Below are 15,000 nucleotides of genomic sequence, written 5' to 3' on the forward strand. Positions count from 1 at the left end.
CAAGTACAGGAGCCTCAGACACCTTCAACACAAATGACAAAAAAAAAAGGAAGACCTTGCTTGCGTGCCTCAGAAATTTGGCAGAAGACTGGATAGTGAAGGGACTTTAAACGGCAAATCAAAGAAGCAGCCGAGGCACCCCAATCGTACGATTAGGATGCGAATAATAATAATAATAATAATAATAATAATAATAATAATAATAATAATAATAATAATAATAATAATAATAATAATAATAATAATATAACAATAATAATAATAATAATAATAATAATAATAATAATAATAATAATAATAATAATAATAATAATAATAATAATAATAATAATAATAATAATAATAATAAAAATAATAATAATAATCATAATCATAATAATAATAATGATAGTTTATTGCATTCCAAAAAGGAATTCGTTTTTACAGACGTGTTATAATTTACACAATAATATACAAATATAATGGAAATAGGAAGTATATATAAAAAAGGAGCAGCTCCAAAACCAGAGCGCGCTTTATAATATGAAATATTTCAACAATGTAAAATAGTTAAACTGTCACTATAAATTGAAGATTGAAAGGATTGCAAAACAAATGAATGAATGAATTAATTAATAGTTACATTACTTGAAAGTAAAAATTCGAGAAAAAAAATGATGTAAAATGATTATAGCTACTTGTTATAAAACCTATTACTGGACGGTGGAATAGATTTTCGGTGTCTCTCTGTTTTTGTTGAAATAGAGAAAGGGCGACCACTCCTTCCTGAAACAATACCTGATGGTTAACAACAGGTAGAATTTGCCTACAATCCCCTCCAAGTACAACCACTTTGCCCCCAAAAGGTTTTGAACTGCCTGTTATGTCACAAAATGTCCTGCTCACACATTCAAACACACGCCTGTCCATCATAGGTGCTTCATCCCAAATTATGAGAGAACTACTCTTCAGTAACTTAGCTGTGTCTGATTGGCGACTGATGCTACAGGTGCTGTTATCCGTTATTGGAATTGGAATTTTGAACGTTGAATGTGCTGTTCTACCACTGTGCTGACAAAAGATCAAAGGTGAAAATACAAATTTAAAGAATACTGGGGATGAAGGAGCTTTCGGAATGTCTCCCCTTTACTTAACTTATGAAAAAACAAACACCCTAGCACCTTTAATAACACTTATGACTAACCTCTCGAGCTACCTTTCAATACTTAACAAATCACAATGGCGGCCGAAAATCAACACAATGGTCAAATAAGGAAATGTTAACCTTTCACAAATCTATCAAGGTTTGTTCTAGAGTTTTTAAATACTTCTATATAATGACAAACTGAATAAATAAATGCCTGACAAAATATCAACGGTGAAAATACAAATTTAAAGAATACTGGGGATGTAGCAGCTTTCGGAATGTCTCCCCTTTACTTAACTTATGGAAAAACAAACACCCTAGCACCTTTAATAACACTTATGACTAACCTCTCGAGCTACCTTTCAATACTTAACAAATCACAATGGCGGCCGAAAATCAACACAATGGTCAAATAAGGAAATGTTAACCTTTCACAAATCTATCAAGGTTTGTTCTAGAGTTTTTAAAATACTTCTATATAATGACAAACTGAATAAATAAATGCCTGACAAAATATCAACGGTGAAAATACAAATTTAAAGAATACTGGGGATGTAGCAGCTTTCGGAATGTCTCCCCTTTACTTAACTTATGGAAAAACAAACACCCTAGCACCTTTAATAACACTTATGACTAACCTCTTGAGCTAACCCTAATAGTAAAAAAAGAATCAAAATGGCGACTGAAATACCTTCATGTGATCAAGTGAATAATATCACTATGAATGCCACGATTTGCTGAAAAATGACAACACACACACACACACACACACACATGTATACACCACACACAACACACACACAAACATACACACACACACACACAAAACATACACGCAATTAGAACATACTACTACATAACAAAAGTGATCACCGCTAAATCAACAACACAACGGAAGTAATAATAATACTTGATGTCATAAATAGATGACGCAAATTGACAAATTTTTACAGTGTCAAAATTAGTTGATTTTGGGAGCCAAGTGTCGTCGGTACATATTTTATGATATTATCTGTTTGACTCAACGAACTTTCAAACTGACTTTAAATTATAAACGGAAATCAAGTTATCTGTTTATCTATCTGTAAAAAATACATTTCTAATTTTCAAATCTTTCAGTAGAGTTGTGCGCCGTATCAATTTTTTTATTGACTCAAATAAGCACAACGTTCTCCACAATGCTATATTTTTTTAAGAAAGGATAATTTTGTGATAAAAATTCAGTTTAAATTATAATACTATTAAAAAAAATAAAATAAATGTTTCCGCTGGGGCTCGAACCCAGGACCTTCTGCGTGTTAGGCAGATGTGATAACCACTACACTACGGAAACTGATGGGAGAAGGTTTAAATTTTGTTGGTATTTAATGACGTTACAACGTTTTCCGAATCGCTAGGCGTCGTGCCAAAATTAACATGAATTATAACAATGTGAAATTGAATGTAAGCTTTAATTTAATGTATGAAAACAGATAGAATTGAGGTTTCGGGTTTCCCCTTTATCACAAAAACAGGATGAATGAAACACTACAGACAGACAAATGAGATAATGTAGTAATGGCGTTGGTAAGATGGATTGTCATTGAATAGTAACAAAACTTTCAACTCTTCAGGTCAGTTCCCATCGTATAGCTGGTGGTTATCACATTCATCTTATCAACGCCAATGTTAAAAGTCAGATGAAATGGGTTTTTTTTAAAAATGTTTCTGCTGGGGTTTGAACCTATGACTTTCTGCGTGTTGTCAGCCAGGTGTTATGACCACTACACTACGGTAACTTAAAAGAGGATGATAAAGTATTGTTGGTATTCAATGACATTTCAACGTTTTCCAATTAAGTAATTAATAATAATAATGTAATTTACGTTTTCCAAATTAATAATTATTGTTCAAAATAGTAACGCACTTACTATTATTTTTCATGTGTAAAGAAAAAGAGAAAATTTATTCATTCAATTTTGAAAATTATTGTTGTATGTCGAAAACTCAGATTAGATTACCAAAACAAACAAACAAAAATAAAAATCTAAAAAAAAACTAAAAAAATAATTGTTTCCGCTGGGGCTCGAACCCAGGACCTTCTGCGTGTTAGGCAGATGTGATAACCACTACACTACGGAAACTGATGAGAGAAGGTTTAAATTTTGTTGGTATTTAATGACGTTACAACTTTCTCAAACTGCTCGCCATCGTGACAAATTTAACATATATATCAAAACAATGTAAAATTGAATGTAAGCTTCAATTTAATGTACGGAAACAGATAAAATGGACGTTTCGGGTTCCCCTTTATCACCAAAACAGGATGAATGAAACACTACAGACAGACGAATGAGGTAATGTAGTAGTGACGTTAAGATGGATTGTCATTGAATAGTAACAAAACTTTCAACTCTTCAGGTCAGTTCCCATCGTATAGCTGGTGGTTATCACATTCATCTTATCAACGTCAATGTTAAAAGTCAGATGAAATGATTTTTAAAAAATTTGTTTCTGCTGGGGTTCGAACCTAAGACTTTCTGCGTGTTGTTAGGCAGGTGTAATGACCACTACACTACGGTAACTTAAAAGAGGATGATAAAGTATTGTTGGTATTCAATGACATTTCAACGTTTTCTAAATAATTAATTAATTAATATAATAATAATAATAATAATAATAATAATAATAATAATAATAATAATAATAATAATAATAATAATAATAATAATAATAATAACAACAACAACAGTAGTAATATTAATAATAATGTAATTTACGCTTTCCAAATTAATAACTATTGTTTCAAAAAAAAAAAAATAAGAAACGCAATTATTTTCTCTTTTAAAAGAAGGGAAAATTTATTAAATCCCAGATATTGTAAATTTTTGTTTTCTGTCGAAAATTCAGATTAGACCTACCAAAAAAAAAAAATTATGTTTCCGCTGGGGCTCGAACCCAGGACCTTCTGCGTGTTAGGCAGATGTGATAACCACTACACTACGGAAACCGATGTCAAAGAGGTCAAAGTTTTATTGGTATTCAGTGACGCTTCAGCGAGTCTCAAATTGATAACCTTTGTATTCTGTTATCAAGAACAGTTTGTTTGAAGTTGTTTGCTGTTCCAGTTAAAAAGGCGGTTTATTGAATATCATTTTAACAAATAGGTATAGATAGTATGCGCTTGGCTAAGAAACTCACAACATTGCCATCCGGAAGTATAAAGTGCAAACACAAAAAACTATGTCCTGTAACCTTGAAGGTTTATAGTCTGATTCATACAGTTTAGTGAGAATCATAAACGCGGATAGCAAAAAGCAATAACAATAACAAAGACCTGAGTGACGTCAACTTCACCCCCCATCCCCGCGCCTCCTCTCAACCCCCCCCCCCCCCCAGGTGTAATGACCACTACACTACGGTAACTTAAAAGAGGATGATAAAGTATTGTTGGTATTCAATGACATTTCAACGTTTTCCAATTAATTAATTAATAATAATAATGTAATTTACGTTTTCCAAATTAGTAATTATTGTTTCAAAATAGTAACGCATTTATTATTGTTTTTCATTTGTGAAGCTTAAGAGAAAATTCATTAAATTCCATTTTGAAAATTATTGTTTTATGTCGAAAACTCAGATTAGATTACCAAAACAAAAAAAAAATCTAAAAAAAAAAGAAAAAAAATTGTTTCCGCTGGGGCTCGAACCCAGGACCTTCTGCGTGTTAGGCAGATGTGATAACCACTACAATACGGAAACTGATGGGAGAAGGTTTAAATTTTGTTGGTATTTAATGACGTTACAACTTTTTCAAACTGCTAGCCGTCGTGCCAAAATTAACATGAATTATAACAATGGGATATTGAATGTAAGCTTTATTTTAATGTATGAAAACAGATAAAATGAAGGTTTCGGGTTTCCCCTTTATCAACAAAACAGGATGAATGAAACACTACAGACAGACGAATGAGATAATGTAGTAATGGCGTTGTTAAGATGGATTGTCATTGAATTGTAACAAAACTTTCAACTCTTCAGGTCAGTTCCCATCGTATAGCTAGTGGTTATCACATTCATCTTATCAACGCCAGTGTTAAAAGTCAAATGAAATGATTTTTTTAAAAACTGTTTCTGCTGGGTTAGAACCTAGGACTTTCTGCGTGTTGTTAGGCACTAATTACCACTACACTACGGTAACTTAAAAGGAGGATAAAGTATTGTTTGGTATTCAATGACATTTCAACGTTTTCCAATTAATTAATTAATAATAAAATTGTAATTTACGTTTTCCAAATTAATAATTATTGTTTTAAAATAGTAACACACTTATTACTTATTTTTCATTTGTAAAGAAAAAGAGAAAATTTATTAAATTAGATTTTGAAAATTATTGTTTTATGTCGAAAATTCAGATTAGATTACCAAAACAAACAAAAAAAGAAACTAAAAGAAAAAAAAAATTGGTTCCGCTGGGGCACGAACCCAGGACCTTCTGCTTGTTAGGCAGATGTGATAACCACTACACTACAGAAACTGAAGGGGAAAGGTTTAAATTTTGTTGGTATTTAATGACGTTACAACTTTTTCAAACTGCTCGCCGTCGTGCCAAAATTAATATGTATTATAACAATGTAAGCTTTAATGTATGAAAACAGATAAAATGAAGGTTTCGGGTTTTCCCTTTATCACCAAAACAGGATGAATGAAACACTACAGACAGACAAATGAGATAATGTAGTAATGGCGTTGTTAAGATGGATTGTCATTGAATAGTAACAAAACGTTCAACTCTTCAGGTCAGTTCCCATCGTATAGCTGGTGGTTATCACATTCATATTATCAACGCCAATGTTAAAAGTCAGATGAAATGGGTTTTTTAAAAAATGTTTCTGCTGGGGTTCGAACCTAGGACTTTCTGCGTGTCGTTAGGCAGGTGTAATTACCACTACACTACGGTAACTTAAAAGATGAGGATAAAGTATTGTTGGTATTCAATGACATTTCAACGTTTTCCAATTAATTAATTAATAATAATGTAATTTACGTTTTCCAAATTAATAATTATTGTTTGAAAATAGTAACGCACTTATTACTTATTTTTCATTTGTAAAGAAAAAGAGAAAATTTATTAAATTCGATTTTGAAAACTATTGTTTTATGTCGAAAATTCAGATAAGATTACCAAAACAAACAAAAAAAAGAAACTAAAAAAAAAAATATTGTTTCCGCTGGGGCTCGAACCCAGGACCTTCTGCGTGTTAGGCAGATGTGATAACCACTACACTACGGAAACTGATGGGAGAAGGTTTAAATTTTGTTGGTATTTAATGACGTTACAACTTTTTCAAACTGCTAGCCGTCGTGCCAAAATTAACATGAATTATAACAATGGGATATTGAATGTAAGCTTTATTTTAATGTATGAAAACAGATAAAATGAAGGTTTCGGGTTTCCCCTTTATCAACAAAACAGGATGAATGAAACACTACAGACAGACGAATGAGATAATGTAGTAATGGCGTTGGTAAGATGGATTGTCATTGAATAGTAACAAAACTTTCAACTCTTCAGGTCAGTTCCCATCGTATAGCTAGTGGTTATCACATTCATCTTATCAACGCCAGTGTTAAAAGTCAAATGAAATGATTTTTTTAAAAACTGTTTCTGCTGGGGTTCGAACCTAGGACTTTCTGCGTGTTGTTAGGCACTAATTACCACTACACTACGGTAACTTAAAAGAGGAGGATAAAGTATTGTTTGTATTCAATGACATTTCAACGTTTTCCAATTAATTAATTAATAATAAAATTGTAATTTACGTTTTCCAAATTAATAATTATTGTTTTAAAATAGTAACACACTTATTACTTATTTTTCATTTGTAAAGAAAAAGAGAAAATTTATTAAATTCGATTTTGAAAATTATTGTTTTATGTCGAAAATTCAGATAAGATTACCAAAACAAACAAAAAAAGAAACTAAAAAAAAAAAAAATTGTTTCCGCTGGGGCCGAACCCAGGACCTTCTGCTGTTAGGCAGATGTGATAACCACTACACTACGGAAACTGAAGGGAAAGGTTTAAATTTTGTTGGTATTTAATGACGTTACAACTTTTTCAAACTGCTCGCCGTCGTGCCAAAATTAAATGTATTATAACAATGTAAGCTTTAATGTATGAAAACAGATAAAATGAAGGTTTCGGGTTTTCCCTTTATCACACAAAACAGGATGAATGAAACACTACAGACAGACAAATGAGATAATGTAGTAATGGCGTTGTTAAGATGGATTGTCATTGAATAGTAACAAAACGTTCAACTCTTCAGGTCAGTTCCCATCGTATAGCTGGTGGTTATCACATTCATATTATCAACGCCAATGTTAAAAGTCAGATGAAATGGGTTTTTTAAAAAATGTTTCTGCTGGGGTTCGAACCTAGGACTTTCTGCGTGTCGTTAGGCAGGTGTAATTACCACTACACTACGGTAACTTAAAAGAGGATGATAAAGTATTGTTGGTATTCAATGACATTTTAACATTTTCCAATTAATTAATTAATAATAATAATGTAATTTACGTTTTCCAAATTAATAATTATTGTTTTATAATAGTAACGCACTTATTACTTATTTTTCATTTGTAAAGAAAAAGAGAAAATTTATTAAATTCGATTTTGAAAATTATTGTTTTATGACGAAAATTCAGATTAGATTACCAAAACAAACAAAAAAAGAAACTAAAAGAAAGAAAAATATTGTTTCCGCTGGGGCTCGAACCCAGTACCTTCTGCGTGTTAGGCAGATGTGATAACCACTACACTACGGAAACTGATGGGAAGGTTTAAATTTTGTTGGTATTTAATGACGTTACAACTTTTTCAAACTGCTAGCCGTCGTGCCAAAATTAACATGAATTATAACAATGGGATATTGAATGTAAGCTTTAATTTAATGTATGAAAACAGATAAAATGAAGGTTTCGGGTTTCCCCTTTATCAACAAAACAGGATGAATGAAACACTACAGACAGACAAATGAGATAATGTAGTAATGGCGTCGTTAAGATGGATTGTCATTGAATAGTAACAAAACTTTCAACTCTTCAGGTCAGTTCCCATCGTATAGCTGTGGTTATCACATTCATCTTACACGCCAATGTTAAAAGTCAATGAAATGATTTTTTAAAAAACTGTTTCTGCTGGGGTTGAACCTAGGACTTTCTGCGTGTTGTTAGGCAGTGTAATTACCACTACACTACGGTAACTTAAAAGGAGGAATAAAGTATTGTTGGTATTCAATGACATTTCAACGTTTTCCAATTAATTAATTAATAATAAAATGTAATTTACGTTTTCCAAATTAATAATTATTGTTCTAAAATAGTAACGCACTTATATTATTTTTCATGTGTAAAGAAAAAGAGAAAATTTATTAATTCATTTTGAAAATTATTGTTTATGTCGAAAATCAGATTAGATTACCAAAACAAACAAACAAAAAAAAACTAAAAAAACAAAAAAAATAATTGTTTCCGCTGGGGCTCGAACCCAGGACCTTATGCGTGTTAGGCAGATGTGATAACCACTACACTACGGAAACTGATGGAGAAGGTTTAAATTTTGTTGGTATTTAATGACGTTACAACTTTTTCAAACTGCTCGCCTCGTGCAAATTTAACTTATATATCAAACAATGTAATTGAATGTAAGCTTCAATTAATGTAGAAACAGATAAAATGAAGTTTCGGGTTTCCCTTTATCACCAAAACAGGATGAATGAAACACTACAGACAGACGAATGAGTAATGTAGTAGTGGCGTTGTTAAGATGGATTGTCATTGAATAGTAACAAAACTTTCAACTCTTCATGTCAGTTCCCATCGTATAGCTGGTGGTTATCACATTAATCTTATCAACGCCAATGTTAAAAGTCAGATGAAATGATTTTTAAAAAATCTGTTACTGCTGGGGTTCGAACCTAGGACTTTCTGCGTGTTGTTAGGCACTAATTACCACTACACTACGGTAACTTAAAAGAGGAGTATAAAGTATTGTTGGTATTCAATGACATTTCAACGTTTTTCAATTAATTAATTAATAATAATAATGTAATTTACGTTTTCCAAATTAGTAATTATTGTTTCAAAATAGTAACGCATTTATTATTGTTTTTCATTTGTGAAGAAAAAGAGAAAATTCATTAAATTCGATTTTGAAAATTATTGTTTTATGTCGAAAATCAGATTAGATTACCAAAACAAACAAAAAAAGAAAACTAAAAAGAAAAAAAAATTGTTTCCGCTGGGGCTCGAACCCAGGACCTTCTGCGTGTTAGGCAGATGTGATAACCACTACACTACGGAAACTGATGGGAGAAGGTTTAAATTTTGTTGGTATTTAATGACGTTACAACTTTTTCAAACTGCTAGCCGTCGTGCCAAAATTAACATGTATTATAACAATGTGATATTGAATGTAAGCTTTAATGTATGAAAACAGATAAAATGAAGGTTTCGGGTTTTCCCTTTATCACCAAAACAGGATGAATGAAACACTACAGACAGACAAATGAGATAATGTAGTAGTGACGTTGTTAAGATGGATTGTCATTGAATAGTAACAAAACTTTCAACTCTTCAGGTCAGTTCCCATCGTATAGCTGGTGGTTATCACATTCATCTTATCAACGCGCAATGTTAAAAGTCAGATGAAATGGTTTTTTAAAAATGTTTCTGCTGGGGTTCGAACCTAGGACTTTCTGCGTGTTGTTAGGCAGTGTTAATACCACTACACTACGGTAACTTAAAAGAGGATGATAAAGTATTGTTGGTATTCAATGACATTTTAACGTTTTCCAATTAATTAATTAATAATAATAATGTAATTTACGTTTTCCAAATTAATAATTATTGTTCAAAATAGTAACGCACTTACTATTATTTTTCATGTGTAAAGAAAAAGAGAAAATTTATTTATTCAATTTTGAAAATTATTGTTGTATGTCGAAAACTCAGATTAGATTACCAAAACAAACAAACAAAAATAAAATCTAAAAAAAAGCAAAAAAATAATGTTTCCGCTGGGGCTCGAACCCAGGACCTTATGCGTGTTAGGCAGATGTGATAACCACTACACTACGGAAACTGATGAGAGAAGGTTTAAATTTTGTTGGTATTTAATGACGTTACAACTTTCTCAAACTGCTCGCCATCGTGACAAATTTAACATATATATCAAAACAATGTAAAATTGAATGTAAGCTTTAATTTAATTACGAAAACAGATAAAATGGACGTTTCGGGTTTCCCCTTTATCACAAAACAGGATGAATGAAACACTACAGACAGACAAATGAGATAATGTAGTAATGGCGTTGTTAAGATGGATTGTCATTGAATAGTAACAAAACTTTCAACTCTTCAGTCAGTTCCCATCGTATAGCTGGTGGTTATCACATTCATCTTAACAGCGCCAATGTTAAAAAGTCAGATGAAATGATTTTTAAAAAAACTGTTTCTGCTGGGGTTCGAACCTAGGACTTTCTGCGTGTTGTTAGCGAGTGTTATGACCACTACACTACGGTAACTTAAAAGAGGAGGATAAGTATGTTGGTATTCAATGACATTTCAACGTTTTTCAATTAATTAATTAATAATAATAATGTAATTTACGTTTTCCAAATTAGTAATTATTGTTTCAAAATAGTAACGCATTTATTATTGTTTTTCATTGTGAAGAAAAAGAAAATTTATTAAATTCATTTTGAAAATTATTGTTTTATGTCGAAAACTCAGATTAGATTACCAAAACAAAAAAAAAAATCTAAAAAAAAAAGAAAAAAAATTGTTTCCGCTGGGGCTCGAACCCAGGACCTTCTGCGTGTTAGGCAGATGTGATAACCACTACACTACGGAAACTGATGGGAGAAGGTTTAAATTTTGTTGGTATTTAATGACGTTACAACTTTTTCAAACTGCTAGCGCTCGTGCAACAATAACATTTTAAAACAATGTATATTGAATGTAAGCTTTAATGTATGAAACAGATAAAATGAAGGTTTCGGGTTTTCCCTTTATCACCAAAACAGGATGAATGAAACACTACAGACAGACAAATGAGATAATGTAGTAGTGACGTTGTTAAGATGGATTGTCATTGAATAGTAACAAAACTTTCAACTCTTCAGGTCAGTTCCCATCGTATAGCTGGTGGTTATCACATTCATCTTATCAACGCCAATGTTAAAAGTCAGATGAAATGGTTTTTTTAAAAATGTTTCTGCTGGGGTTCGAACCTAGGACTTTCTGCGTGTTGTTAGGCACGTGTTATGACCACTACACTACGGTAACTTAAAAGAGGATGATAAAGTATTGTTGGTATTCAATGACATTTCAACGTTTTCCAATTAATTAATTAATAATAATAATGTAATTTACGTTTTCCAAATTAATAATTATTGTTCAAAATAGTAACGCACTTATTATTATTTTTCATGTGTAAAGAAAAAGAGAAAATTTATTTATTCAATTTTGAAAATTATTGTTGTATGTCGAAAACTCAGATTAGATTACCAAAACAAACAAACAAAAATAAAAATCTAAAAAAAAGCCAAAAAAATACATGTTTCCGCTGGGGCTCGAACCCAGGACCTTATGCGTGTTAGGCAGATGTGATAACCACTACACTACGGAAACTGATGAGAGAAGGTTTAAATTTTGTTGGTATTTAATGACGTTACAACTTTCTCAAACTGCTCGCCATCGTGACAAATTTAACATATATATCAAAACAATGTAAAATTGAATGTAAGCTTTAATTCAATATACGAAAACAGATAAAATGGACGTTTCGGGTTTCCCCTTTATCACCAAAACAGGATGAATGAAACACTACAGACAGACAAATGAGATAATGTAGTAATGGCGTTGTTAAGATGGATTGTCATTGAATAGTAACAAAACTTTCAACTCTTCAGCTCAGTTCCCATCGTATAGCTGGTGGTTATCACATTCATCTTATCAACGCCAATGTTAAAAGTCAGATGAAATGATTTTTTTTTAAAATGTTTCTGCTGGGGTTCGAACCTAGGACTTTCTGCGTGTTGTCAGCGAGGTGTTATGACCACTACACTACGGTAACTTAAAAGAGGAGGATAAGTTGGTATTCAATGACATTTCAACGTTTTCTAATTAATTAATTAATTAATTAATTAATATAATAATAATAATAATAATAATAATAATAATAATAATAATAATAATAATAATAATAATAATAATAATAACAACAGTAGTAATATTAATAATAATGTAATTTACGCTTTCCAAATTAATAACTATTGTTTCAAAAAAAAAAAAAAAAGAAACGCAATTATTTTCTCTTTTAAAAGAAGAGAAAATTTATTAAATCCCAGATTTTGTAAATTATTGTTTTCTGTCGAAAATTCAGATTAGACTACCAAAAAAAAAAAAATTATGTTTCCGCTGGGGCTCGAACCCAGGACCTTCTGCGTGTTAGGCAGATGTGATAACCACTACAATACGGAAACCGATGTTAAAGAGGTCAAAGTTTTATTGGTATTCAGTGACGCTTCAGCGAGTCTCAAATTGATAACATTTGTATTCTGTTATCAAGAACAGTTTGTTTGAAGTTGTTTGCTGTTCCAGTTAAAAGGGCGGTGTATTGAATATCATTTTAACAAATAGGTATAGATAGTATGCGCTTGGCTAAGAAACTCACAACATTGCCATCCGGAAGTATAAAGGACCAACACACAAAACTATGTCGTGTAACCTTGAAGGTTTATAGACTGATTCATACAGTTTAGTGAGAATCATAAACGCGGATAGCAAAAAGCAATAACAATAACAAAGACCTGAGTGACGTCAACTTCACCCCCCCCCCCCCCATCCCCGCGCCTCCTCTCAATCCCCCCCCCCCCCCACCCACCACCCACCACCACCCTCCCTCCTTCTCTACGACCCTATTCAACCTCCGCCAATCTTTGTTGTATCCGAAACCAAAAAAAAAAGAAAAAAGAAGCTTATTTATTTATTTATCTATTTATTCCAAATCGGATTAAAGAAAGGGAGTTAATCACGACCGTGTTCACGTGCCGTCTGTCACAATCCAAGGGATTACCTCCCCTTGGCAACCCCTCGACCGTTAACAGTAACAAAATTACTACTCGGATTGAATTATTTACAACGGGTATGATTGTTACCCTAGTTCAACTGAAGGGAGTTGGATTGGGAGACAGCGGGGAGGGTGGGGGGGGGGGGGGGGGGGTCGAAGAGAGAGGGGATATGGATAGCTCAATGGGTAAAAAAAATAAAACAAACAAAAAAAAAAGTGAGCTTTTATATAGCGCAATGAGTAATTCCCACGAAACGTGCTCAAAGAGCTTTACAAGGGATCCCTGGACAACAGCAACACTTAACATGTAGGACGGGACATGACGCTTGTTAGTCGATAGTACAATTTTTTTCCGGACAGAGACAACGCTGTTAACGGCCAGGTACTCATTTTACACCTGAGCATGGTGAGATAATGTGAGTAACGAGCCTTTTCCAAGGACTCAACTATGCGCCGAGCGCGAGGCTCGAACCCGGGACCTTCCGATCCGAAAGTGAGTGTCATACCACTAGACAACCGGTTAATTGGCAGAGCATCGTTAAATGGTCCATAAAATCTTTGTTTAATTGTGAAATATGGTAACTTTTATTTAAATATCATTTATTAAATTTTAAGGAGGCAGCATGGCTCAGGGGTACGGTCTTTGCTTCGTACCCAAAAGGTACCGAGTTCGACTACCCGCCTCGTTGTGTAGCCTTGAGCAAGTCACCATCTCGCCCTACTAGCTCCCTTTGCGGCGGTGCACTGCGGCTGACGCATGGGCTATTCCAGTCTTCCCTTGGAATAGACCCTAAAGACAAATTTCCCGTTGGGAAAGAGAATTTCATTTTTGATTTATTATTTTTTTTTTATTTATTTAATGTTCAGGAAAAAGATTCACCAGTTCTGCTTGTCGGATTATTTTTACCAGCACAGAAATATTATACGTGTCACCTTTAAAGGGACTTTGGTGATATCTAGGCACGTAACTGGCGGTCTTAATAAATGTATAATAAATAGTGCGGCTATGTGGTCTAGTAGTATGACACTCGCTTTCGGATCCGAAGGTCCTGGGTTCGAGCCTCACGCTCGGCGCATATTTGAGTCCTTGGAAATGGCTCTTTACTCACATTCTCTCACCGTACTCAGGTGTAAAATGAGTACCTGGCCGTTAACAGCGGTGTCTTTGTCCGAAAAATTGTAATATCGCCTAACAGGCGGCATGTCCCGTCCTTTATGTTGACGGTTACTGTTGACCAGGGTTCCCTTGTGAAGTGCTTTGAGCACATTTAGTGGATATTGCTTTATATAAAGCTCAATTTTTTAAATAGCTGAGTGACTCCAGAGTAACGTCATTTTGATAACTTCTATAGATAGTATGCGCTTGACTAAGAAGCTCATAACATTGCCATCCGGAAGTATAAGGGACCAACACACAAAATCGTGTAACCGTTTATAGTTTGGTTAATACAGTTCAGTGAGCATTACTCATAAACGCGGAGGGCAAAAACCAATAACAAAGACCTGAGTGACGTCATCTTCGAACTATCTATAGTAGACTGAGAATAATCTTCACAATAATTTATTGTGACCGTTAAAACCAAGACAAAGAACTGTGTATCATCAGTAATATCAATATTTATCACGACTCGCCTCCCTTTGAAAGAGATAACCCGGTGACTTAACCCTCTTCCGCACAGTCCTGTCACAAATCTGTAACATATAGAATTTAGAGAAATCTTCCGCACCTATTGGGACGGGACAAAACAGTCCCGTTG

At 33.1% G+C, this 15,000-nt stretch overlaps 13 non-coding genes across 13 annotated transcripts; all 13 read right to left on the minus strand.

Annotated features, from left to right (window-relative positions):
* Positions 1-2,386: 2,386 nt before the first annotated feature.
* On the minus strand, positions 2,387-2,459 carry Trnav-aac (transfer RNA valine (anticodon AAC)). The gene has a single exon. It is a non-coding gene; the product is annotated as a tRNA-Val (tRNA).
* A 717-nt stretch (positions 2,460-3,176) lies between these two features.
* On the minus strand, positions 3,177-3,249 carry Trnav-aac (transfer RNA valine (anticodon AAC)). Its single transcript has one exon. It is a non-coding gene; the product is annotated as a tRNA-Val (tRNA).
* A 793-nt stretch (positions 3,250-4,042) lies between these two features.
* On the minus strand, positions 4,043-4,115 carry Trnav-aac (transfer RNA valine (anticodon AAC)). Its single transcript has one exon. It is a non-coding gene; the product is annotated as a tRNA-Val (tRNA).
* Positions 4,116-4,794: 679 nt separating this feature from the next.
* On the minus strand, positions 4,795-4,867 carry Trnav-aac (transfer RNA valine (anticodon AAC)). The gene has a single exon. It is a non-coding gene; the product is annotated as a tRNA-Val (tRNA).
* A 702-nt stretch (positions 4,868-5,569) lies between these two features.
* On the minus strand, positions 5,570-5,642 carry Trnav-aac (transfer RNA valine (anticodon AAC)). Its single transcript has one exon. It is a non-coding gene; the product is annotated as a tRNA-Val (tRNA).
* Positions 5,643-6,328: 686 nt separating this feature from the next.
* Positions 6,329-6,401, minus strand: Trnav-aac (transfer RNA valine (anticodon AAC)). Its single transcript has one exon. It is a non-coding gene; the product is annotated as a tRNA-Val (tRNA).
* A 1,464-nt stretch (positions 6,402-7,865) lies between these two features.
* On the minus strand, positions 7,866-7,938 carry Trnav-aac (transfer RNA valine (anticodon AAC)). The gene has a single exon. It is a non-coding gene; the product is annotated as a tRNA-Val (tRNA).
* A 697-nt stretch (positions 7,939-8,635) lies between these two features.
* On the minus strand, positions 8,636-8,708 carry Trnav-aac (transfer RNA valine (anticodon AAC)). The gene has a single exon. It is a non-coding gene; the product is annotated as a tRNA-Val (tRNA).
* Positions 8,709-9,401: 693 nt separating this feature from the next.
* Trnav-aac (transfer RNA valine (anticodon AAC)) lies at positions 9,402-9,474 on the minus strand. The gene has a single exon. It is a non-coding gene; the product is annotated as a tRNA-Val (tRNA).
* Positions 9,475-10,179: 705 nt separating this feature from the next.
* Trnav-aac (transfer RNA valine (anticodon AAC)) lies at positions 10,180-10,252 on the minus strand. The gene has a single exon. It is a non-coding gene; the product is annotated as a tRNA-Val (tRNA).
* Positions 10,253-10,952: 700 nt separating this feature from the next.
* On the minus strand, positions 10,953-11,025 carry Trnav-aac (transfer RNA valine (anticodon AAC)). The gene has a single exon. It is a non-coding gene; the product is annotated as a tRNA-Val (tRNA).
* A 704-nt stretch (positions 11,026-11,729) lies between these two features.
* On the minus strand, positions 11,730-11,802 carry Trnav-aac (transfer RNA valine (anticodon AAC)). Its single transcript has one exon. It is a non-coding gene; the product is annotated as a tRNA-Val (tRNA).
* Positions 11,803-12,583: 781 nt separating this feature from the next.
* Trnav-aac (transfer RNA valine (anticodon AAC)) lies at positions 12,584-12,656 on the minus strand. Its single transcript has one exon. It is a non-coding gene; the product is annotated as a tRNA-Val (tRNA).
* Positions 12,657-15,000: the final 2,344 nt, after the last annotated feature.

Source organism: Berghia stephanieae, chromosome 10 (genome assembly GCF_034508935.2).
Source record: "Berghia stephanieae isolate SIO BIC M18660-M18661 chromosome 10, UCSD_Bste_1.3, whole genome shotgun sequence".
Classification (NCBI taxonomy): domain Eukaryota; kingdom Metazoa; phylum Mollusca; class Gastropoda; order Nudibranchia; family Aeolidiidae; genus Berghia; species Berghia stephanieae.